General features: G+C 37.9%; 1 protein-coding gene across 1 annotated transcript in view; it reads left to right on the plus strand.

Annotated features, from left to right (window-relative positions):
* Positions 1 to 7,941: 7,941 nt before the first annotated feature.
* The window catches only part of LOC111155838 (guanylate cyclase 1 soluble subunit alpha), a 59,827-nt gene continuing 41,228 nt past the window's right edge, over positions 7,942 to 26,540 (plus strand). The window contains exon 1 of the mRNA XM_022516258.1: positions 7,942 to 8,007. The gene's annotated coding sequence lies outside the window, so the exon portion shown is untranslated. The remainder of the gene's footprint in view (positions 8,008 to 26,540) is intronic.

Consider the following 26,540-nt stretch of genomic DNA (forward strand, 5'->3'; position numbering starts at 1 on the left):
AGTAAATCATCTTAAGAAGAAAAGGAGGGGAAGAAGTCATAAAGAGGAAAAAGATAATGAAGTTATCATTCTTGTGTTTGACAAGTTATCCTGATTTGATAAACAGTACAGTCAAGTGGTTTGTCTGTTTGCTAAAAAATAAAGTGAAGTTCTTCCCCTGACATATTAAAAAAGTATACAATAATATTCAATGTTTTTCATATCTTCCCTCCTGCTACATTGCTCCCATCCTTGTTTCTCTCTCAATTCCCTTTGGTTTATCAATTTGTGTTTGGTTTATGAACTAGACCAAGAACCTATTAAAGATGAATCAATTAGTCCCATTACTTTATTAAAACTGATTTGGTAATAATTTCACAGAAAAAAAAAGAGAAAATACTAGTCCTAAAAATCTCTGGGTTTAAACAGATTCATTGAATCTCTTTCTACATCTAGCATACTTAATGTGTTGATATTAGATCAGTGCTTCTGAAACTGTAATATGCATAGGAATCAACTGAAGATTTTGATAAATGAATATTCTGATTCTGTAAGTTTGGAATGAGGTTCATAACTCTGTATTTCTGAGAGGAGGACAAGTCACGCTGATTCTGCTGATATGCAGACTACACTCTGAATAGCAAGACATTAGATCACATCTCTGGTTGCCATTGTCTTTGGGGAGTGTGAAAAGAATACACATTTGAATGCTTTTGTGCCATTGTCAGTTGTGGGCACAGGAAAAAAACCAAAGCATTTTTTTTTAAACCAAAACATTTTGAGAAGAAAAACTTGTTTTTCTGCCAAAGATGCCAGGGCTACCAAGGATTACTGTCAACCCAACACTCGTCCTTGTTAACATTTCATTAAGTTGTCATGACAAATTTCCTATTCTCAATAAAGTGGAGACCAGTGGGTTTTAACCTACACATTACCTAGAAGACAGAAGAATGGACCTGGAAGATGATGAAATATTCATATATTCATTCATCCACTCTATAGTTATTTTACTGAATTCCTCTTATGAACCATGTTCATTGCTAGGCACTTAGGCTGCAAAGATTCCTTCCTTAACAGCAAGGAACTCTTAGCAATTTTTTAGGGCATATCAAACATCCAGAGTAGAACATATGCTTCATGATCACCCAGCACCCTAGATTGGTTATTTTTCCCACATTCTGCATTGCCTGACAGTCACAAAGGATGGGAGAAGGAGAATACAAGCCCTCTCTCTAGCTGAGAGTCTATTCTTGGTAAAACTGAGTAGCCTGGGGGACAGAGATTACTGAGGATAAATGTAGTACTTGGGAAGGACTTTGGTGTGCACTGGGATATAAAGATGGTGAAGGCAGAAATGAATGAGTTAAGCAAGTCATGTGCCAGGATGAAAGGAATATTGATAAGAGTAAAGGAACACAAAAACAAAAACACAGATTTTATATAAGCTTACAGTCATGTAAGCTTGGCCCCAACTGATTTTTCCACTTTATCTTCCTAGACTTTTGTTTGTTTGCTTTTCATTTACTTCCTATTTCTATCTATTGACATCACTCTCTGTTTTTTGACTATTGGTCTTCATGCCTTCCCACCTCCATGCCCTTGTTCACAAGTTTCCCTCTGCCTGAAAACAAAACAAATAAAACAAGGAAAAAATCTCCTTTGATTAAGGAGTCAATTCCATTTACAGTTGCACCCAAAACCATAAGATACCTCGGAATAAACCTAACCGAAGAGACAAAGGATATGACTATAGAACAGTCATGAAAGAAATTGAGGAAGACACAAAGAGATGGAAAAGCATTCTGTGCCAATGGATTAGAAGAACAAATATTGTTAAAATGTCTATGACACCTAGAGCAATCTACCCATTCAATGAAAGTCCTATCAAAATAACATCAACTTTTTTCACAGAACTGGAACAAATAATCCTAAAATTTGTATGGGACCAGAAAGGATACTAAACAACCAAAGGAATGTTGAAAAAGAAAACCAAAGCTGGTGGCATCACAATTACAGACTTCAAGCTCTATCACAAAGCTTTCATCATTAAGACAGTATGGTACTGACACAAAAACAGACACACAGATCAACAGAACAGAACAGAGAGCTCAGAAATGGACCCTCAACTCTATGGTCAACTAATCTTCAACAAACCAGGAAAGAATGTCCAGTGGAAAAAAGACAGTCTCTTCAACAAATGGTGTTGGGAAAATTGGAGAACCAGATGCGGAAGAATGAAACTGGACCGTTTCCTTACACCACACACAAAAATAGATTCAAAATGGATGAAAGACCCTAATGTGAGACAGGAATCCATCAAAACCCTAGAGGAGAACACAGACAGCAACCTCTCTGATCTCAGCTGCAGCAACTTCTTGCTAGACACATCTCCAAATACAAGGGAAATAAAGAAAAAGAGAAACTAATAATATCTGATAGAACTAAATGTTTTATCAAATAAAGAACTGGTATCCAAAACCTATGAAGAACATATCAAAGTCAACACCCAAAGAACAAATAATCCAATCAAGAAATGGCCAGAGGACATGAACAGACATTTCTACAAAGAAGACATCCAAATGGTCAACAGACACATTAAAAAATGCTCAACATCACTCGGCATCTGGGAAATACAAATCAAAACTACAATGAGATTCCACCTCACACCAGTCAGAATGGCTAAAATCAATAAGTCAGGAAATGACAGATGTTGGTGATGATGTGGAGAAAGGGGAACCCTCCTACACTGTTGGTGGGAATGCAAGCTGGTGTGGCCACTCTGGAAAATGGTATGGAGGTTCCTTAAAAAGTTGAAAATAGAGCTACCCTATGACCCAGTAATTGCACTACCGGGTATTCACCCTAAAGATACAAATGTAGTGATCCGAAGGGGCATGTGCACCCGAATGTTTATAGCAGCAATGTCCATAATAGCCAAACTATGGAAAAAAGCCCAGATGTCCATCAACAGATGAACAGATGAAGAAGATATAATATATCTTATATATATATATATATATATATATATATATATATATATATATATATATAGATATTAATATATGAATACTACTTAGCCATCAAAAAAGGAAAGAGATCTGACCATTTACAAAGATGTGGATGGAACTAGAGGGTATTATGCTTAGCAGAATAAGTCAATTAGAGAAAGACAATTATCATATGATTTCACTCATATGTGGAATTTGAAAAACAAAACAAAGACAGGGAAAATAAAACAGGATGAAATCAGAGAGTGAGACAAACCATAAGAGACTTTTATTTTATTTCTTTATTTGACAGACAGAGATCAGAAGTAGGCAGAGAGGCAGGCAGAGAGAGAGGGGGAAACAGGAGCCCAACTGGGATCATGAACTGAGCAAAAGGCAGAGGCTTAATCCACTGAGCCACCCAGGCACCTGAGACTTCAATCATAGGAGACAAACTGAGGGTTGCTGGAGGAGAGGGGTGGGGGGGATGGGTAACTGAATGATGGACAATAAGGAGGACATGCAATGTGATGAGCACTGAGTATTGTATGATACTGATGAATCATTGATCACTACCTTTGAAACCAATAATACGTTATATGTTAATTAATTAAATTTAAATTTCAAAGACATCTTTTTTTCCTTTTTTAAAAAAAAAATTTAAATTTCTTTTCAGTGTACCAGAATTCATTGTTTATGTACCACACCCAGTGTTCCATGAAATACGTGCCCTCCATAATACCCATCACCAGGCTCACCCAACCTTGACCCCCCACCGCTTCAAAATCCTCAAATTGTTTTTCAGAGTCCATAGTCTCTCATGGTTCATCTCCCCCTCCAATTTCCCCCAACTCCCTTCTCTCCATCTCCCCATGTCCTTGTGTTATTTCTTATGCTCCACATAAGTGAAACCATATGATAATTGACTCTCTCTGTTTGACTTATTTCACTTAGCGTAATCTCTTCCAGACCCATCCATGTTGATACAAAAGTTGGCAGGTGCCTGGGTGGCTCAGTGGGTTAAGCCTCTGCCTTTGGCTAGGGTCATGATCTCAGAGTCCTGGGATCAAGGCCCGCATCAGTCTCTCTGCTCAGTGGGGAGCCTGCTTCCCCCTCTCTCTCTCTGCCTGCCTTTCTGCCTACTTGTGACCTCTCTCTCTCTGTCAAATAAATAAAATCTTTAAAAAAAACAAAAAACAAAAAACAAAAGTTGGGTATTCATCCTTTCTGATGGAGGCATAATACTCCATAGTGTATATGGACCACATCTTCCTTATCCATTCATCCTCTGAGGGCATCTTGGTTCTTTCCACAGTTTGGTGACCGTGGCCATTGCTGCTATGAGCATTGGGGTACAGATGGTCCTTCTTTTCACTACATCTGTATCTTTGGGGTAAAAACCCAGTCGTGCAATTGCAGGGTCATGGGGAAGCTCTATTTTTAATTTCTTAAGAAATCTCCACACTGTTTTCCAAAGTGGCTGTACAAACTTGCATTCCCACCAACATTGTCAAAGGGTTCCCCTTTCTCCACAGCCTCTCCAACACATATTATTACTGTCTTGTTAATTTTGTCCATTCTAATTGGTGTAAGGTGGTATCTCAATGTGGTTTTGATTTGAATCTCCCTGATGGCTAGTGATGATGAACATTTTTTCATGTGTCTGTTAGCCATTTGTATGTCTTCATTGGAGAAGTGTCTGTTCATGTCTTCTGCCCATTTTTGACATGATTATCTGTTTTGTGTGTGTTGAGTTTGAGAAGTTCTTTATAGATCCTGGATGTCAGCCTTTTTTCTGTACTGTCATTTGCGAATATCTTCTCCCATTCCATGGGTTGCCTCTTTATTTTGTTGACTGTTTCCTTTGCTTTGCAGAACCTTTTGATTTAGATGAAGTCCCAAAAATTCATTTTCACTTTTGTTTCCTTTGCTTTTGGAGACATAGCTTGAAAGAAGTTGCTGTGGCTGATATCGAAGAAGTTACTGCCTATGTTCTCCTCTATGATTCTGATGGATTCCTGCCTCACATTGAGGTCTTTTATCCATTCTGAGTTTATCTTTGTGTACGGTGAAAGAGAATGGCCAAGTTTCATTCTTCTACATATAGTTGTCCAATTTTCCCAGCACCACTTATTGAAAAGACTGTCTTTTTTCCACTGTGTATTTTTTCCTGCTTTGTCAAAGATTATTTGACCAGAGTTGAGGGTCCATATCTGGGCTCTCTACTCTGTTCCACTGGTCTATGTGTCTGTTTTTATGTCAGTACCATGCTGTCCTGGTGATCACAGCCTTATAGTAAAGCTTGAAATCATGCAACGTGATGCCCTCAGTTTTGTTTTTCTTTTTCAACATTTCCTTAGCAATTCGGAGTCTCTTCTGATTCCATACAAATTTTAGGATTGTTTGCTCCAGCTCTTTGAAAAATGCTGGTGGAATTTTGATCGGAATGACATTGAAAGTATAGATTGCTCTAGGCGGTATAGACATTTTAACAATGTTTATTTTTCTGATCCATGAGCATGGAAGGGTCTTCCATCTTTTTGTGTCTTCTTCAATTTCTTTCATGAGTGTTCTAAAGCTCCTCGAGTACAAATCCTTAACCTCTTTGGTTAGGCTTATTCCCAGGTATCTTATGGCTCTTGGTGCTATAGTAAATGGAATCGATTCTCTAATTTCCCTGTCTATATTTTCATTGTTAGTGTATAAGAAAGCAACTGATTTCTGTACAGTGATTTTGTATCCTGCCACATTACAGAATTGCTGTATGAGTTCTATCAGTTTGAGGGTGGAGTCTTTTGGGTTTTCCATATAAAGTATCATATCATCTGTGAAGAGAGAGAGAGTTTGACTTCTTCACTGCCAATTTCAATACCTTCTATTTCTCTTTGTTGTCTGATTGCTGTTGCTAGGACTTCTAATACTGTGCTGAACAAGAGTGGTGAGAGTGGGCATCCTTGTCGTGTTCCTGATCTCAACGGGAAGGCTGTGAGCTTTTTCCCATTGAGGATGATATTTGCTGTGGATTTTTCATAGATAGATTTTATGAAGTTCAGGAATGTTCCCTCTATCCCTATACTTTGAAGTGTTTTAATCAGGAACTAAATTTCAAAGACATCTTAAAAAAAAAAAAAAGGAAAATCTCCTTTATTTCATCTTTTCATAATGACCAAATTTTTAAGAACTAACTTTAATGTTGCTCCATTATGAAGTGTTTCTCCTATCAGAAGATATCTCTTCTTCCTCTGGGCTTTTATATCACTGAATTTATTTTTAAAAAATAGTAAGAGATCCTCTCTCAATTATGTTGTCCACTGAAAGAAAGCCACGCTCATTAGGTAGGTTCGTCAATGCGGTATTCATTGTCTCCCTAAGGACTATAGCCTGGGTAGTATTTCAGATTGCTCTGAAGAACTTCTTCAAAGCTTGTGAGCTACAGGGGATTATAGATACAAAAGGCGAAGGGTGCATATGTAGTTGTTCTCCAAATACTCACACATCATAAGGTATAATTCGGTTGTGAAAATATATATGCAGTTGTAAAATATAATACAGTTGTAAAAATTAAGTTTTTCTGCTTTCTAAATAGACACAAGAAAGACCCTTAGTCCTCTTAATACTTTATGTTTCTATCATATTTGATTATTTAAAACTATTGTTTGCATGCCTCTACTTAACTGGTTTTCTAGTTCTTCCTGTTCTTGATTTCTCCTTGAGATAACCTGAGACAATCCCACAAGGCTGACATAGTCACCTACTGCAGATTTAGTTAGTGCACAGTGGTGGTCCTGGGTTTAAAGAAGGAACACATAATAATCAAGCATTAATTATGGATTCACAATGAAACAGCATAATGAGATTTTTTTAAGTCGGAAAACTGACCCAAAATGAATATCAGAACTTACTTTTCTGTGCTGAAATTCTCTCTCTCTCTCTTTCTCTCTGTCACACACACACACACCACCACCACCACCACCACCACCAATAGAATTAAATGCACTGAACGAAGCAGAATCAGGACTTTACTGGGAAGATGCATAAGCTTTGCAACCGCAGAATCGCATTTGCAGAGGCATAGATTGGCTTTAAAACCTGTAAAACAGGAAAAGAAAACCATCCATTTGGTATTAACTTCTCAGTAGAAATGTTGGAGGTTTTAACTACTGTAAATGACAGTTTTTCTGGACGAGTGCATAGTGCAGATTTTTTTTTTCCTAAGTGAGTCAAATTTTCCTTGAGTTTCCTCCCTTTTTTGTTTCCTTTCCTTTGTCCCTGTCCCTTCTCTCTGTAACTGCTGGGCTGGCGATTGGGCGGCCGGAGAGAGGCCAGGACTCAGTTCCCCTGCCCTAGCCTGGGCGTAGTGGGTGGGACTCTAACACAGAGCAGATTTTCCAAAGCAGGTTTCTTTGCAGTTTACCAACTCTTTGGCAGCGCTAAACGCGAGGCCAAAAGGCCAAGAGCAGCCTGGAGCCGCCCCAGGCGACCGACACCTGTCCGGGGTTTGGGGGGCTGGAGGGTGGGGAGAGGGGGCAGGGAGCGTCGCGAGCACATCAGCAGGACCCAGACCCCAGTGACCTCACCATGGTTGGTTTTAGTCGCTACTTTCTTTTTCAGTCTTTCGGTGCAAGGAAGGGGTAGGATTCTGACAAGAACTTGATTGAATGCAGTAGGGAAAAGGATTATAAGGGATCGTTTGGAGTCGTCAGGGAGAGGGAGAGAGATACAGAGACAGGGAGGGACCGCGGCCAGAGCTGATTGAGTGGGAACAGAGCGGGGAATCCGGTTTGCAAGGCACGTCGCGTCCCGCCCAGCCTGTTGAGCAGGTAGACAGGAGTGAGCCCAAGTGTGAGTACCGCGGTCGCGCGTTTGGTTGATGCACTCGCGCCCGGACTGACAGGTGCGGCTGCAGGGTCCCTTCTCCCGCTCACCCTCTCCTGGCCCTGATGCCCACTGTCTTTCCGCGTTCGCAGTGGGGATTTGCCCGGCGCGCCCGGGAGCTGCCCGAGATCCGGAAACGCAGCCGCGGGGTCTGGGAAGCCAGCGAGTAAATGGTCTCTGCATGCCCACGCGGCTCGGGGTTCCCCAGAGAGGCAGTCCTTCTCCCCCGGCCGGTGGCCTGGGCTCATCCCCTTTCCCCTCCCTGGGAAGACTTCCTTGCGCTCCCAGCTGCTCGGCCCCTGGGGGCAGGAGCCCGGTTCCCACGCTGGGGAGGAGCGAAGGAGCAAAGGAGACGGCGCCCGGGGGGCCCTGCTCAAGGCCCGGGAGCGGGGGGGCGGTTTGCGGGGCCTAGGGAAGAGGACTGAAGGGGGTGGGCGCCGGGCAGTGCAGCGCCAGCGCCGGCGCTCGGAGAGCCGGGGCGTGAGAACGCGCGGGGCGCGCTGGGGCAGCTGCTCTCCCACGGCCGGGGCGCCGGGGCCTTGGGCGCACGCGAGGGTCAGCTGCGGCGGCAAAGGGCGGCCGGGACCTTAGAGCCGGCCGGGGCTCGAGGCCGCGCCCCGGCTTCACCGCAACTTCACCCCGCCGGCTGTTGCGTGGGCGAGCCATTCGCCCTTGTAGGGAGCAAACCGCTACGGTCGCGGAATTGCTTAGAGAAAGCAACCAGCAAACTTCCAGCGGGGCTGCTCGGGGCTGAACCGAAGAGTAAGTGTGTGTGTGTGTGTGTGTGTGTGTGTGTGTAAGTGTGTGTGTGTGTGTGTGTGTGTGTGTGTGTGTGTGTGTGTGTGTGTGTACGTGCGCGCGCGCGGTCTAATCTGGCAGACCAATTTTCTGTTCTCATTAAGACCGCAGCACTTGGGGAAATGGTGAGCTGGGGATAAGGGCTGTCTCTGCGCGTCGGGGCTGTGCCTGCAGCCTGTTCCTGCTGAGCTAAGCGGCCTCACGGTGGCATTTGTGTGAGGGGCTGCAGTGCTTCGTGGTCATGTGATTTCAGGCTATGGATTTCATGCGTGTTTCTTTTGCTCACTTATTTCCTGTGGTTCTTCCTTTTGCACTCGATGAGCAGTTTGCATCTTCCGAAGTAATACAGGTTGGACGCCTTCATGGTAACCGGTCAGAGGCACCGGGTTTCCAAGGTTCTGAAAACTCGTCTGAGTTTTAAATACAACAGGCCATATTGTGTGTGTGTGTGTGTGTGTGTGCGTGCGTGCGCATTTATTATGTATCATTAGTGATTTTCCAGGATCAGTCTTCTGATGGTGATATCATTAAATGTCTCCTAAGTAAGTATACTTGAACTAGTCTTGGTGGGAGCATCATTAACCCTCTGGTTACATACATAAACGTTGAAGCACTTAATGATAGAGGTTTTTATAGCTTGGTTCATAATGTGGAAGTAATCTGTTGCTTTTCCTAAAATGGCTGTATTTTTCTTCAGGAGTGGTCCTGTCAAGTGCTTTACTATGAAGAGTGGTAAAAAATCAGTAACAGTAAAAATATAACAACAATCTGAAAAATCTGAAATTCCAAAGCAAACTTTAATTTGTCAAAAAGCCCTATAAGCTTCATTACTCTTTAGATGAGACTATCTGTGTAGTCTGTGTTCGTTAAGTTCTTAAGCGACTGAGTCTGTAGATCTCTGTCAAGGAGTCATGAAGCCCTTGATACTGTATGTAAACATTTGAGTCCCTGCATTTTTAGGGCGATAGTCCAGAGTCCTCAGATATCCAAAGGGATTTTTGACCCAACAGAAAACTAACCACAAAGTTAAAATATAAAAGCTTTACTTTTTCTTGTCAAAACAATAGGCTTTCTACATAAAGCCTGCAGACATAAAATGGTAGGAAAAAATCTTGAATAACTCATGTTACAATAATTAAACATTTCATGTAAGATAGGCTGCCTTGTGTGTTTTTAAATGTATCAGGAAACTTAGGTAGAGGAACTTTATTTAGTAGAAATTTGTGATAGATAAATAGGTATATTCTGTTTCTGCTTGTACTGTAAGATCTCTTGCTAGTATGACACAGAAAATGTTAAAAAAAATTCTATTTTTCTCTATTTGAAACCAAACAGAAATATACTTATACTTGGTGTGGTGTTTCAAAGTGTGTGAATATAAGTAATCCCTTAGAGGCCTTGTTTTTAGATGTCTTGTTTTAGATGGTATAACGTATCTAAGATAGTTTTCTGTCATTTAGAGAATGTGGAAGAAAATGTAAAGGTATTTGACTTACATCTGGTAACAGCAAAGGAAAGAGAAATGTGGGCAACTTCATAAGCCTTAGTCCTTATAGTTCTTATAACTATGGTTTATGAAACAATCTTATTTTAAGGCATTATTTTGAAAAACTGTTTTAATATTGCACCAAAAACTAAAGAAGTAATAACTAAAATTAAATTACTTCTGTTATAAATACGTCAATAAAATATTCTTGTGCCTAAATGTCAACTGTTGTGTCATAGATAGTTTTGAAACAAAAAGACTTAAATCTTTAGTTAATACCAGGTTTGTCTGACTTCTTATAAATTAAAATTGGATAACCTTGAATTTTGTCAGAAACCATATCAGGGAGATTAAATCCTGTATTTACATTTGTAGATTACATTTGATAACAATTAATAATGACTGTAGGGAGGAGAATATTGATTTTTTAAAAAATAATATCAGTACCCAAAAAATCTCTAGTTAAAATCAAATTTGCCTTAAGAATTAATTTCTCCAAGGAAGGAGAAGTAGAAAGCTAAAGCAGTATTTGAATAAACCAAAAAGTATGTTACTGGTGGGAAAAATTTTGGGGGAAAATTAGATATTGAGAATATTTTCTATATGTCAGATCTGCCAACAAGTTGCTTAGCTTCTCTTTTTTTTTTGCTGAAATACATAACTTTTATGGCAGATTTTCATACCATTTAATTATAGATATTCACCCAAGCTACTTTTCTTAAATACTACTAATTTTCAGCATATTTGTAGGAAAAGATATTTTATTTCATAAAATAGCAATAATTTTAGGTTTTAGTCTCTAGGCCACCTGGATTTATTCAATAAGTACTTATTAGGTGCCCTATGCAATAGTTTTGAGTATCTCTACCTTGACCTGATACAAGAAGAATTTTTGACAATTTTTAGGTCTTTATATGAACAAATTTGGGTGTCCATAGACTCGTTGACTTATTTGGGGTTAGAATACTGTTTTGACTATCCTGAATCACATTTGCTTATTTTATTTCTCTCAAACAGTTTGGAAGTGTCTGACCTGTTTCATATTATTTTCTCTCTCCTGGGTTCAGGCCAACAGATTTTATCTTCCTATAGTCATGGGGGTTATACAGTATGAATAGAATTATTTGCAAGGAGTGAAGAGCTGTAGGTAAGCTCCCTCCTCAGCCTACAGTAGGAAAGAATGAATGCTTTATAAAACTTGAGGGTCTCTGGGGCATGGTTACCCCTTGCCACTTCTTGTAGTTACTCCTATCACTTACCCAAAATGCTTTCTGGCAATTAATACTAGTTTTATAAAATGAACCCTCCCTTTCAGAAAATCAAAGGCAACTCAATTTAATTAATTCACATACCACCTCCTCCTACTCATCACAGTAGGAATTAGCAAGAAGCCAACAGAAGACAATGGCTTTGGGAGTGAACACCCTGGGGAAAGGAAGTTGAGCAGACCAGAAAAAAAAAATTCTTAATCCTGAATTTCTTCCAGGTCTGACCTATCTACATGTCTCCTTTCTCTATGGGGCATTACATTAAAAATACCTATAAATATGCCTGTATTGCCTACCAAACTCACATCTCTTTCAGGATACTCATCACTGGGTCCATAGCCTGGCACACAGTAGGTGTCTAATAAGATTAATTGTGTTGTCTTTGTAATTGTTGCATTAAGGTGTTTTTTTTTTTTTTTTAATTCTGTTCAAGAATACAATTTTTTTTAAAGAAATACTCGTCTTGCACTGACGAGTGCAATATTGTCCTGTGGAATATTCTGGTCTTGATCATCCAAAGACTTTGCTGTGCTCTTTTCTCATATGGCTTTCAGCCTGTTCAGAACTGCTTGTAAACTGCTGTTTCTTTCACCATCGTCCAATTACCCTTTGTTTTTTTAATTTACATCTTTAACTTGTGTTACTCTGCCCCCATTACCAGTGCTTTTTGACCTCCTGAACATTCTGCTTTCCTTGGGAATCTAAAATAATGGGAGGTTGTTCAGGGCTTCATTCAACATCTACGATTTGGCTTTCAGAGGACCCTAACCTGCTCTACCTCCCGGTGGGGGTCCACTAGTATTCACCCCCTTGGGCCTTCTCATCCCTCAGGGTTGCCCCAGCTGGACCAAAAGCTAAGCATTTCATATTTCTTACCAACAACATCTTATCCCTCCCCCTCCCCTAATTCCACTCACTCATTACTACCCAACACCCTTTTCTCCCATCACTGTTAGTTGAGCACCCCCAATTTTCTCATGTTTTCCTCTTTACTTACCACACTCATCTTGAACGGCAATGTCAACTCTGCTCCAGACTTCAGATCTCTTGCCACCAGAGCTACCAGAATCTGATTTACTCTAACTTCAGCTTAAGAGCTGGTTAGTAGGGCACCTGGGTGGCTCTGTAAGTTAAGTGTCTGCTTATGACTCAGGTCATAATCTAAGTGTCCTGGGATTGAGTCCCACCTCGGACTTCCTGCCTCATGGGAGTCTGCTTCTCCCTCTCCCTCTCCTCCCACTTGATCTGTCAATCTCTCTCTCTCTCTCAAATAATAAATAAAATCTTAAAAAAAAAAGGAGGTGATTAACAGTGCTAGGAAGCTATTTTATCCTCTCTTGGATAATTCCATATCAAATTCTCCATAGTACTTGTTCCAGATTTCTCCAGATTTTCCAATCTGCCCACTTTAGCCTTACTCTTTTCATTCTTAGCGGATGACCTTATTTCCATATTCACAGAGAATATTAAGTTCAACTTAGGCAAACCATTTATCAAGATTCATTTGGAACTTAGGAGGCATTTCTTTATTTGACCCATCCTGAGCATAAGAACTCTCTTCTTATATTGAACAATACTATTTATCTCTGTAATATTTATGTGCTGATTATTATCTCTTAGAGTACTAATACAAAAGGCTTTTATATATGACAACTCTTGGGTCTCTACGGGTCCCATCCAGTTCCTTCAACTCATCTGTATTTGACATGCCTTGAAAGTCTCATCATCATCAGGGAATTTCTCTTTTGGATACCCTCTTATTTTTCTTAAAGTGTGGTCCCTAGAGCTGAACATAGATGAGTGGACTGATATCATTGAATATATCTGGTTACATCTTCTGGATACTGTATACTAATCATCCTAACTCTAATCTGTCTTTCCCCCACTTTTTTTTTTTTTTTTTTTTTTGCATCCACACTACACTGTTTAATTATGCATCCTTTTATCCATACTCTGATGCAGATATACTTCTCCCCAGTTGTGCATTTGGCCATTTGAGTTGGGATTTTTAAAAATACTTACTGCAATTAAATTTGATCTTTACCTTTAGTCTGTTGTTCCAAAAGGTCAAGGTATTTTTGGATTCTAATTCCTTGATAAAGATTAGCCATTCTTCCCAATTTGGTGGCATTAATAGATTTGATTAGGATACAGTTAAGATCTTCATCCAAATAACTGCAAAATGCTGCTCTGGAGGGACATCTGGCACGATCCTAGATCCTAGACACCTTCTTCTTGCTTTACATTAGTCTGTGAATTAGTAGTCCTCTTTATGAGGATGTCCCCCCAATTATATCCTCAACTAATTCTCTTTCTTTGGCATTTACATTCTTTGTGTAGCCCAGGAGTATATTGTGACAGATGCGATCAAATTCCTTGGAAAAATGCATTTCCACCTTCTGTGGAATAGATACCAAATTATTATTTTTATGTAATGATATGCTCCCTGTGACCCTTCACTAGCTTGTAGGTATCAACACCTCACATTCTGAATACTCACATACCATAGTTTTACAAATCTCTTGGGAATCATACCTATAGGGAATGTCAAGCTCTCTAGGCTAGAGTTCCTGGAATCACCTTCTCTATTTTGAAAATTGAGACAATGGCTGTATTCTTCCTTTTCTACCAACGCTTCTCTTCATTGTAATATTTTTAAAGATGATTTTAACTAGTCCCTTATTTCATCCACAGATGCTTTCAGTACTTTGTAATGCAGTTCCCTCACATGAGTAGATTTAAACTCGTTTAGAATATTTAATATCATTCTATACCTTGGGCCTTAAATTTGTTATTTTGATTTTGGTCTTACTTTTGCCAGTATGAATATTGCTTTCTTGAGGAACGGAGATGAAACAAAACAAAAATAGAGTAATTCTGCTTGACTAGTTCTGTGCCATCTTTTGAATTTCCTCACATCCCCTTGAACAAGTCCTTGAACTCTTCCTATAACCAAATAAATGCCATTATCTCCACTTTATCTGAAAGATAAATTAAAAGAATTGGAAGAACTTTTTTTTTTTAATTTATGATTTTTGGAGGCTTCAGTTTATTTTATATTTTATGACAGCCTTCTCAGAGTCTCAGTCTCTTTTTGGTACTTCTCGCAATAAGGTTTATTATGGATTATGTTCGTCACTGGGCTACATACCAGCACAGTTTATGACACAGTCGTAGCGCTGACTTGAGGGAATTTGAAGTCTGCATGCAGAGATAACAGAACCCAGAAGTAGTCTCAAAATTACACACAGCAACATTTACAAATGAGCTTAATATCAGTGGTGCCTTTTTAGGAAGGTCTGAAGAACTTAAAGGAGAGAACTTGGCAGGATGGAAATACTGAAGGCTCTCTAGAGAAGATCTGGCTCTTCGTTGAGATTTTGAAAGAGGACTGATGTGGGACTTTGCAGGACCTGTAGGATTTAAATATAGAGAAGAGTGGGAAGGGTGCTCTGGGCAGAGAACAGGAAAGGCACAGAGCTGCAAGCGGGCGAGTGGGTTGAGCGTGGGGTGTGCACGTGTGCGTCCACGTGCGTGGATGTCCATGAGGAACCGGGGTCTGGAGGGAGAAGGGGTAACAGCAGGTTTCCTCAAGCACAGCTTCGAAGTATTCCTTTGTGGAAAATACTAATACTACCTCTCCCTCCATTTCTAGATCTCTTTTTCCTTTGTTCAGTTTTCAGGAGGCCAATACCTACTCAACCTCGTAATCTCAAACTAGGCTCTACTTCTCAGAAACTTTCCTTGACCTTCCAGCCTGAGTTAAGTGCTTTGTTATGTTTTTCCTTCAATGCCCTGTGCTTTCCCATCATATTATTATACTACCCTGTAATTGCTTGTTGAATTGCCTGTTTTCACCAGGACCCTCCTATTCGTGGCAGGAGGTACCATTTCTGTCTAGTTCTCATTCTAGTCACAGACACCTAATAGAAGTGTCCCATGGATCCTCAGCACTCAGTAAAAATGAGTCATATGATACAGGCCTTCTTGGAGTGATGAGGCTATGTTGGGGCATATTTATAAAAATATTTAAGGTAAAGAGAGGTTAGATTACAAAAGACCAGGATGCCAGGCTGAGTTTTGGCTTTATTAGGGAATGTAGAACTATCTTGTTTTTTTGAGTTTAGGGACAGGATGCAGCACACGCATGACTTTTAATTAAACCTTCGTAAATCAATTCAAACTATTCAAAATTTGATATGCTTTTCTAGATTTTATGAGGAAATTATTTGGCTCCTTACCTTGCATCAGGTGTTTCCATGTGTGAGGTTGAGAAGACCCTGTAACTTTAATGCCATTCGTTTTATTAGAGAAGTTTTGTTCTTTTACTAGTCTAATTTTATTTGAAGAACACTGTAGCTGCTAATTGTTCTCAATTTTCAATCATTTTGCAGCTTCAGATACTCTCTATTATTAAAGTTGTTAAATGTTACATGGTTTATATTATTAAGTTAGTAACACACAGGGTGAGGAATTTCAGTGTTCCATTGATATAAACTTTTGAGTCGTATATTTGTGAGCATAAAATTTAATCAAGATAGCACAATGGGTGGAGGATTTAGGGGATTAGAACTGTAACATGGAAGAGATTTGGATAAACACATTAACCTTGTCAGTACTTGATATGTCAAAATTTAAAACAAGATATTCTTACAATAGATTAGTATTCATTTGTAAATGTGATTAACAAAAGACTTTTCCCAGTGAAGACTCTTTGGCTAAAATTCCATTTTTTAAGTGTTTTAAAATATTCACAGTCACTAATTGTAAGCAACATTCTTCTTTGTCCACCTCTACTCCCAAATAACAATTTAATGCGCTGTGCACCTCTATTTCTGGTTCTTTTCTCCAGTGACTGGCTTAGAGTAACTCTTAAGCTCTTGTCGTGTGTGTTGTCTTATGCTCTTGAAAAATCAGCTGTGGTATATAGGAGAGCTGCGATCTTTCTTCAGACAGTCTGTTCCTTGGATAGATAGCAAATTATCCGAACCTAATTTGTTAGCTTTCCCCATCTCCTCTTTCTCTGCCACCCTTTGAAGCTATAAGAATTTATCCTGATTTAGACTGGATTACCACCTGCAACTCATTTGATAGCTTGGCCAAGGGTAAGAAGGTTGCATTTGAGAGGTATCATAAGGCCATCTACCACAAAAGTTTTTCTTCCACTGGTTGATTCCTAGGGACAACTGCTTTGGATCAATGTAGTCCTTTGGATTTTATCTTTAGGAGGTCCTGGTATAACTGTTTTACTGGGAAGAAGAGCATTACCTTGTTTGCCCAACAGCAAAAGTCACATTTATTATGTTGCCTTCTATCTTCAAGCAAGAATATGGTTTCTTGGACCATAGACCTTCAAATGCAAGAGAAAAAGAAAACTGAAAGACCTAGCATGTAGCGCCTAAATGAGAAAGGTAGATACAAGTAGGGTACACTGGGGACAATATGGTGTTCAGACAGGAAGCTGAAGGTTAAAAAAAGTTTAGGGTCCTGAAAAGAGTTGTTTCTTTACACTTTTGTTCCCTGTCCTAACTGGGGGTGCTTAGGATGTTTTCCTCACCTACATCAAAGCAGATTAACATCAGTTTAGTTATATTTATCTTAATATTGGGTCTGTTTCAGTACATAGTGGAAATTGGTAGCTGTAGGTTGTCACAGTCTGTTTTACACACGGTAAAATGGTTTTTAGCTCTGTTTCTTTACATTAACTGTCCTTGGTAAGTAATCACTGGTCATTGTTTGAGTATCAAGAATTTGCTGCATGCCATGTATTAAAACCATGTTAAGTGCTGTAGAGATCATGCAGTGTTCATAATTTTAAGTAGTCTGCCAGCCTTACTTACTTTACTGTCTAACTTTGCTGGTCAATGTCTTGGTTATTCTCTTACTTGGATTCTGTGTTATGGAATTGGTCACCAGGCTCTTTTTGTTTGTTTCTGTCATTGTCTTCTGCACATCTTTTTCTTCTTCTTGGAATACCTTTCTTGTTTTCTATGCCTTGTTGTTTCATACTTATTCTAGAAGATGCAGCTTAAGTCTTTTTTTGAGGAAACCTTTACCAGTGTACTGTGTCATATTTAGATGCAGATTTTCTGGGGCACTGGGTGACTCCGTCATTAAGCATCTGCTTTCCAGCTTAGGTCATGATCCCAGGGTCCTGGGATCCAGCCCCGCATCAGGCTCCTTGCTTGGCAGGATGCCTGCTTCTCCCTCTCCCACTCCCCCTGCTTGTGTTTCCTCTCTCACTGTGTCTCTTTCTGTCAAATAAATCAATAAAATCTTTGAAAAAAAAAATGGGTGCAGATTTTCTGTCTTCCTATCACATGTCATGAGAGATCACACTTTAACTGAATTTGTGTGCTTTTAGTCTATCCACATCTGATTCCCTATATGAAGCATTCCTTAAAGGTCTAGGGCTGGTTTATTTTTATTGCTTTTTGTTCTGGGTTTCTGAAATCTCATCTCTTAGAAAGTAGTCATAGATGTTAAATAAATATTTCTAGGATATATGAACAAATGGATGGATGGATGGATAAAATGAAGAATTCAGGTAGAAGAAAGAGGGAAGATTTTTAAGGGAAGTTTAGGTCGAGTAATTATAAAGAAAGGTCCTAGAGAAAGCATGTTGTGATGGAGTCCAGAACAGTACATAGACTTTGAAGAGGAAATATATTTTTTTGTCCAGTATCAGAGACAAAGATACTGAATACAGAATTAGTGTGACATTAAGGTAAATGCTGTGGAAGAAAGAAGTGGTGTTACCCAAATGATTTGTGAAATATAAACCTAAAGTATATTATTTATAAGCACTAACTATGTATTTGGTAAAAGAACCCACAATCATTATATACTTTTTTGACGTAAAAAGTAATATATCTTTTAAAGATTTTATTTATTTATTTATTTAGAGAGAGAAAGAATGTGAGCGGGAGGAGGGGCAGAGGGAAGGGGAAAGAGAGAATCTTAAGCAGTCTCCTCCCTCAGCATGAGACTGATGCAGGGCTTGATCCCAGGACTCTCAGATCCTAACCAGAGCAGAAATCAAGAGTCAGACTCAACCAACTGAGCAACCCAGGTGCCCCAAAAGTAATATATTTTTTTAACATTTAACAAATTCAGGTTGTTTTTGTTGAAGTATATGAAAAAATTCCAGCCTTCCTCTGATATATAGTTGAAAAGGGAGGAGTCATTTAGTAGTATTTTTGGGTAATTATAGATTTTTCTGGTACAAAAATTTCAAAATTTGAAAAATGATCATAACTTAAAGGTTGCTTGCAGTATGGAACGTGAAACTATTAAAATCTATATTCTGTGAAGGGATCTTTATTAATGCATGATTTTGAAACATCATGGTCATTGGAAAATACTGTTTCACTGAGCTTTGCCAAGCCTAACATGTTGATACACTTTATGTTTTATCATATAGTAACCAAAAATCACATTCATCAATATCACCATGGATCTCATCCAGAAAAATTTTTAAGTATTGGGAAGCTGTCGAATTCACCATGGCAGATGTAGAAGGTATAGCTGTGGTGTGGTGTGGAGGCTGAGAAAGTCTTCAAGCCAAGAATCCACCCATAAATATATGAAAAATACCAATAAATTTTCCTTTTAATTGGAATACGTATTATTAAATTCTAACATAGCAGTTTAAGTGAAAATTTACAAGTTAGAAAACAACATAATTTAATATTACTGAAAAACAAAACAGAAAAGTGTAGTTATTTTTTGTGTTTACATGCACGTGCAAGAAAAACTCGGAAATTTCAAAATAGTGATTTGTTGGACAGTGATGAAGTTATTGGAGATAATAGCAAGTATAACCATTGATTTCTGGGAAACACAGAAAGAACACAGCAGAAGTTCTGAGAACAAACCGAGTTAATCCCTGAACATAAATACATTTTTATACTAAATCTACTACCTTACAGTATTCTACACAAGCACGCATTCTGTTAGCTGATAAAATGAGGACATTGTTAGATGTTGTATAGCTTCTGGAAAGCTGCACTCATTACCTTTGAGAGAATGAGAATGAAAAGGGCACCTGTACCTTAGTACTGTTTTGAAAAGAGTTGTGATGTTGCATATCCTTTAAAGGGCCTCAGGGCATCCACAAGAATTTGCAGATGATACTCTGAGAGCTACTGCTTTAGATCAACCAAGCCTGTAACAACGTAACATACAGGTGCTAGAATAGTTTTATACCTAATTTCAGAAACTAGAGTCAACATTCGTTAAATACTTATTATATTCCAAGCATTTTTAAAACTGAATTAAAATGAAAGCATTATTGAGCCCCTGAGAAATATTCTGTGTTATCACTTAATGTACAGATGGGGAAATGGAGTCAAAAGCAGAAAAGTAATTTGCCTTAGTGTCATACCTTCAGTTAGGGGTGGGTGGAACCAGTGTTTGTAGGCAGTGTCCATGCTCTTAAATACTATGTTTTACCACCTTTCCTGGCTATAGAAAAGATTTTCTGGTGGTTTGTAAATGACTTTTGCCTATGATCAATAGCGTATTCGCTTATACAGTAGTCTACTTAGACTCTAGAGCTAGGTTTCAAAGACTTGTGAACTTCCAAAAATATGCATGAAACAAGAGATAATTAAGGCATCTGAAAGAATTTTGATAGAAATTCGGTTAAATTAGGGATACCTGGGTGGCTCAGTTGGTTAAGCATTTGCCTTGGGCTCAGGTCATGATCCCAGGGGTCCTGCGATGGAGTCCTGGATGGGCTCCTTGCTCAGCAGGGAGCCTGCATCTCCCTCTGCCTGCCACTCTCTCTCCCTCTCTATGACAAATAAATAAATAAATAATCTTTAAAAAAAAAAAAAAAGACTCTCTTTTTCCCTCTGCCCATCCAACCCCACTCTCTCTCTAAAAATAAATAAATAAATAAATAGATCTTTAAAACAAAACAAAACAAAAAGAATTTCAGTGAAATTAAAATAATATATCTTTAAATTTTCCACCAGACTAAAGTTGCTATGATTGTAATGTTTAGGCTACTCTTTTTTTCATATGTATTAACTCTTAAAATATTTTTTTTGTTGGGTGTATAATTTAAGAGAAACAAACTTGTTTGTTTTCTTTCTTCGGTTCTTAAATTTTTGTTTCATTGTTTGCTACTTTCCATGATTCTCTGGCTGCCTTTTTTTTTTCTTTTTTTTCTTTTTATGTTTGAATTTCAGAAGTTTGGTAACTAAATGCTTAGGTGTGAATTTCTTTGTATTTATCATGCATGGATATTTGCTGAACTTCTTGGATCTGTGAGTTAATGCTGTTATCAAATGTGGACTATTCCCAGCCATTTCAAATATTTCTTCCTGCATCCCCTCACCTACCCCCCCACCCCGGGACTCTAAAGACCTTTTGATACTGCTGCATAGATTTCAGGTGCTCTCCTTTATTTATTTATTTATTTATTTGCTGTTTATTCTCTTTGTGATTCTCTTGTGGTTCTGTTCACCTGACTTCAAGTTCACTGATTCTTTCCTCTGATGTTGAGTCAATTAAGTGGAATTTTTTATTGCTAGTATTGTATTTTTCATTTTTAGTATTTCCAATTGTTTCTTTTTTTTTGCTAACCATTTCTCAATGGATACTCTCTATTTACACATGCACACATGTGTATTAAACTGCAAGTATGGAGCTGAGTCAATATAAATTCTGGAGTGTCACTGAGTTCTAATCTATCTTGCAACAGTTAAAAGGTTGGTAAACATTTAATCAGCTTTTCTTGACCTCTGCCCTGGGGAGATTCTGCCACCTTCCACCACTTCATCTGGGATGAAAATAGCCATGAGTTTCATCTCTCCCTAGGCCTGTTATTTTATTTATTTATTTTTTTGGAACCTATGTTATTTAGATTTCTCTGAGTTCTCCACTGAGTTTTTTTTTTTTTTTAAACAACTTAGCCAGTGTGTAACTTACATACAATAAATCTCACATATATAAAATACAGAGTTGGATGCGATTTGACAGATGTATACACATGTAAAACCACCACCAGCATCAATATAAAAAAGATCTCTATCACCCCTTAAAAGTTTTCTTGTGTCTTTTTCTGGTCAATTCCCCACTCCTCCTTTGTCCCCCAGGCGATCATTGATCTGCATTGTGTTCCTGCAGGTTTGTTTGCAGTATCTAGATTTTATGGAAAGGTAATGTATTCTTGTATGTGTGGTCTCATTCACACAGTTTGAGATTTATCTTCCTTGTTGTGTATATCAGCAGAGTAATAGTCTTTTACATGTATGGCTATACAACATTTCTTTTTATCTGTTGCCATGATCGGAGACATTTAAATTGTTTCCAGGTGTTGACTATTACCACCCCCCCCCCAAAACTGCTGTCATTGTTTGAAAATAAGTTTACCTTTCTTTCTGGGTGAATACTTAGAAATGGGATAGCTGAGTGGTATGAGAAAGCATGTTTAACATTTTAAGAAACCACCAAACTATTTTACAAAGTGATTGTTCCTTTTTACATTCCCACCAGCAGCATTTAAAAAATTCCAGTTATCCCACATCATCACTAAGTCTTGGCATTGTCAAACTTAAAATTTAGACATTCCAATGGGGTTTTGCTTTATAATTAATATTATTGAACTCAGGAAGAGATATTTATGGGCTATTCATATATATATATATATGTATATATATATATATATTTATATTTGGTGGAATATCTGTTCAGATTTCTTGCCCGTTTTTAATTGAATTGTTTGCTTTCTTAGCGGTAAAATTTATATATTCTGGATTTAATTACTTTGCATTACTTTGCTGATACATGTGTGGCAAATGTTTTCTCCCAGTGTGTGACTTAGCTTTCTGTTTATTTACCGGCATCTTTTTTTTTTTTTTAAGATTTTATTTATTTGACAGACAGAGATCACAAGTAGGCAGAGAGGCAGGCAGAGAGAGAGGAGGAAGCAGCCTCCCCACAGAGCAGAGAGCCCGATGCGGGGCTTGATCCCAGAACCCTGGGATCATGACCTGAGCCGAAGGCAGAGGCTTTAACCCACTGAGCCACCCAGGCGCCCCTAATGGCATCTTTTGAAGAGTAAAACATTTAAAATTTTGATGAAGTCTAATTTATTATTTTCTTTGATGTTTCATGATTTGTTTTTTTTTAAACATCTTTGCTTCATACAAGGTCACAAAGATTTTCTCCTGTTTTCTTCTACAAGTATTATCATTTTAATCTCCACATTTATGGCTGTGATCCATAGAGAATTAATTTCTGTATGTGGTGTGAAATATGGATCAATGTTCATTTTTTTCCATATGCATATCCAGTTGTTCCAACATCATTTATTGAAAAAGCCTTTTTTTTTCCGCCCTCATCGAATTGCCTTGATATGTTGGTTGTATAATTGAATACACAAATCTGGATCTGTTTTGGGGCTTGCTAGTCCATTAATCTCTATGTTACTCCTTTCAAACCAAGACCAAACTCTTTCAATTACTTCAGCTTTATAATAATTTTTAAATAAGGTATGTAAATCTTTAAGTGCTGTTTTTCTTCTTTAGTATTGATTTAGCTATTCTCTATATTCCATGTATTCCATTAAATCCTAGTATCATTTTTTCCATATCTCCTAAAACGATAGCTAGGATTTTAATTGGGATTGCTTTAAATTTATAGACTATTTAGGGAAATTGGTACATTAACAATATTAAGCATGATATACCTCTGCATTTCTTTGGCCTTCCTTATTTTATCTGAACACTGTTTGTAGTTTTCAGTATAGAGGTCTTGCAAACCTTTGGTTAGATTTATTCCTAAGTATTTCATATTAATTGATATTATTATATATGGATTTTTAAAAATAATTAGTTCCCAGTTGTCTACTATTAGTACAGAAATTACAACAGATTTTTGTAGATTAGCATACTTCCATGTGTAGTTGTATTTGCAGCTTTGCTAAATTCACCTCTTAGTTCTACCTGTTAAAGGCACATTTCACTTCATTGTGCTTCACAGATACTGTGTTTTTACAAATTGTAAGTTTGTGGCAACCCCAAATCCAGAAAGTCTTCTAGAGATATTTTTCCAACAGCATTTGCTGACTTTGTGTATCTGTGTCACATTTTGGAATGATCATAGTATTTCAGAATTTTTCATTATTATATTTGTTATGGTGATCGACTACAATGCACTGAAAGCTCAAATGACAGTTAGCATTTTTTAGCAATGAAGTACTTTTCAGGGGTGCCTGGATAGCTGAGTCAGTCAAGCTGCCAACTGTTGATTTTGGCTGTGGTCATGATTGTGGTGTGGTAGGATTAGGCTCTCCGTTGTTGGGGGGTGGCTCTTGCTCAGCAGGGAGTCTGCTTGGGATTCTCTCTCTCCCTCTCCTCCCACCCCTCCCCCCCAAACCCTGCCCTCTCGCTCACCTGCTAAAATAAATAAATCTAAATCTAAATCTAAAAAAGTAAAGTACTTTTCAATTAAGATGTGTACATTTTTTAGACATAATGCTTTTGTGTACTTAATAGATTATAGTATGGTATAAACATAACTTTTATTTGCATTGGTAAACCTAAAATTCACTTGACTCACTTTATTGCAATTTTGCTTTATTGCCGTTATTTGAACCTAAACTTTCAATATCACTAGATATGCTTATATTTGGTATTTACCTTGGGAATTCCTACATGAACAATTATCATAGATACATACAACAAATAGGGACAGTTTTACCTCTCTCTAATCTTTCTGTCTTTTATTTTTCTCTCTTATTGCAATGACTAGGATCTAACTTCAATACAATTGATTAGGTGTGGTGAGAGGAGGCATCTTTGCCTTATTTCTGATCAAAGTAGAAAGTGTTAAGTCTTTAATTGTGGTACGACTTTTACTGTAGTTTATGCAGACCCCCTCTGATAGAATTTTTAAAACTATAATTATGTAGTTTATCTAGCTAGTTTTCATTCTTGGGGCTGGAGTAGGAGGGTCTCTTGTGATTTTCTATAATCTAATCAGAGGTGAAGACACTGTACTTTGACTTTAAGCTAACTTGATACAGATGTGGATAAGTATTTCTATTTATAGAAGACTACCAGTATACATAAATAGAGAACAAGAGATTTCCCATTCTCAAAATCCTTCCTTCAAACTTGATATTTCTTAATGTCATCTGTAATCGATCACACTGTACTATCTCCTCACCATAACTCCTTGTTCCTTTCACCTTTACTCTACTATTTTTATTGGAACTTGTCTCATAAAAGCTATAAATGTCTTTTAAATCTAAAAATCAGATGGCGTTTTCTCAATTCTTCTGCTATGGGTTGAATTGTGTCCTCACCCAAATTCATACGTTGCAGCTCTAAAAATCCCCAACGTATTTGGAGGCCGGGGCCGTTGGGAGATAATTGGGTATAAGGTGAGGTCCTGAAGATGAGACCCTCATGATGGGATTAGTACCCTTAGAAGAAAAGAGAGCAGAGAACTTGCTCTTTCTCTCTCTCCTTGCACCATGTTAGGCTACAGTGAGAAAGTAGCCATGTACAAGCCGAGAAGAGAGCTTTTACCGAACCCAACCATGCTGGCATCTGATGTTGAGCTTTCAGCTTCCAGAACTGTGAAAAATGAATGTTTCCTGTTTAAGCCACCCAGTCTATGATATTTTGTTATATTGGACCGAGCTAATAGACCCCCTTTCCCTCTCAGACTAGCAAAATACACTTCTTTTTGAACATGTGTCCTCTTCTGTTTCCATTCTCATCACAGTTTTCTGATTGCTACTTCTCAGTCTTAGTCATAACAATTCTTCTCTAACTCTTAAATATGAATATTCCCCCAGGATAATGAATTCAGCAGTTTTCTCTCTCTACTTGCAGCCCTTGACATTAAACAGTTTGAATTGAAGTCAACTTTAAGAGCTTCCTCAGTGTGGAGAACCACACACTCATGTCTCTAATGCTTAATTAAAAATTCCAATTTTCAAATATTTCTCTAACTAGATGCCCTGCTAATAGTTCAAGATCCATGTGTACAAAACAGAATTCAATATTCCTTCTCTCAATCCTTCTATTCCCTCTTTCTATTAATGGCACCATTATCTTTCCAGACAAAACCTCAAAGTCATCCTGTTCCTTGGATCTAGTCATTTGCTGCGTGATGCCAACTTTAATTTTATAATATCTCTAGAACCTATCCTTTCCTGCTCCTTCCCACAGCTTCCTTCACTCCGCACATTCACTTACACTGTTTTCCCTCTCTGGGCTGAGTTTTTGCTAATGACTTTAGGGCCAAACCCTAGTCACTTTCAAAACTAAGCTCAAATTCCATGCATTCCAAGAAGTTATCCCTTCCTTTTTGCTGCCACTGCCTTAAAGCAATGTTTCTTATAAATATCATTATTTTTCTGCCTGTGCCTATCCTCCGCTTCTTATTATAGCCATTTATGAAAATATATTATCACCCGTACTAGACTTTGAAGAAAATTAAAGAAAGGAATAATTTTGTCTTTTTCAGAAACTCAATAAATATTGATTGAATTATAAGTTCATTTATTAATCTTTCATTTTAAAACTTGTTTTCAAGAAGCAACACATTTTATAGGCTCCAATCTATTAGCCTTATTTTACTTCAATTTTGTAACTTTTTTTAACTGTTTTGTCTTTTATATTAGATATAATAATGGCCTAATATTAGTATATTTTATTGACATTAGCTCATATTTATTGAATACCAAGTAATATATGATGCTGTGCTCAGTGCTTCTGAAGAGCAGTGAACTGTAGGAAACGTGTGGTTTTTCATTTAGCTACTCTCACAGAGAACTGGGAAAGAGGGTAGGTAATTACCTAAACCTTGTTGGCTTCTTTGTCACACTTTAGTAAACTTCATAAATTTCTATCTATAACAAGATTTCTCCTTTCCAAAAAAGGTACGCAATAAATAAGAAAAGAGAAAAGGAAAGAAATAATAAAAAATAAATAAGTTGGTGAAGGTAGAATAATAAAATAGAAAAGGAAAATATATAGGAAAACATTTTGAAACACTTTTCTTCTCAATTTGTATATCATATATATATATAAATATATAAATATAAATATAAAAATATAAATATATATATATATAAAATCTGCACAAACACACAAGATCCAGTGAAAATAAAATGAAAAG

The sequence above is a fragment of the Enhydra lutris genome, unplaced genomic scaffold (assembly GCF_002288905.1).
Source record: "Enhydra lutris kenyoni isolate GAN:26980312 unplaced genomic scaffold, ASM228890v2 scaffoldscaffold3, whole genome shotgun sequence".
In the NCBI taxonomy this organism is placed as follows: Eukaryota; Metazoa; Chordata; class Mammalia; order Carnivora; family Mustelidae; genus Enhydra; species Enhydra lutris.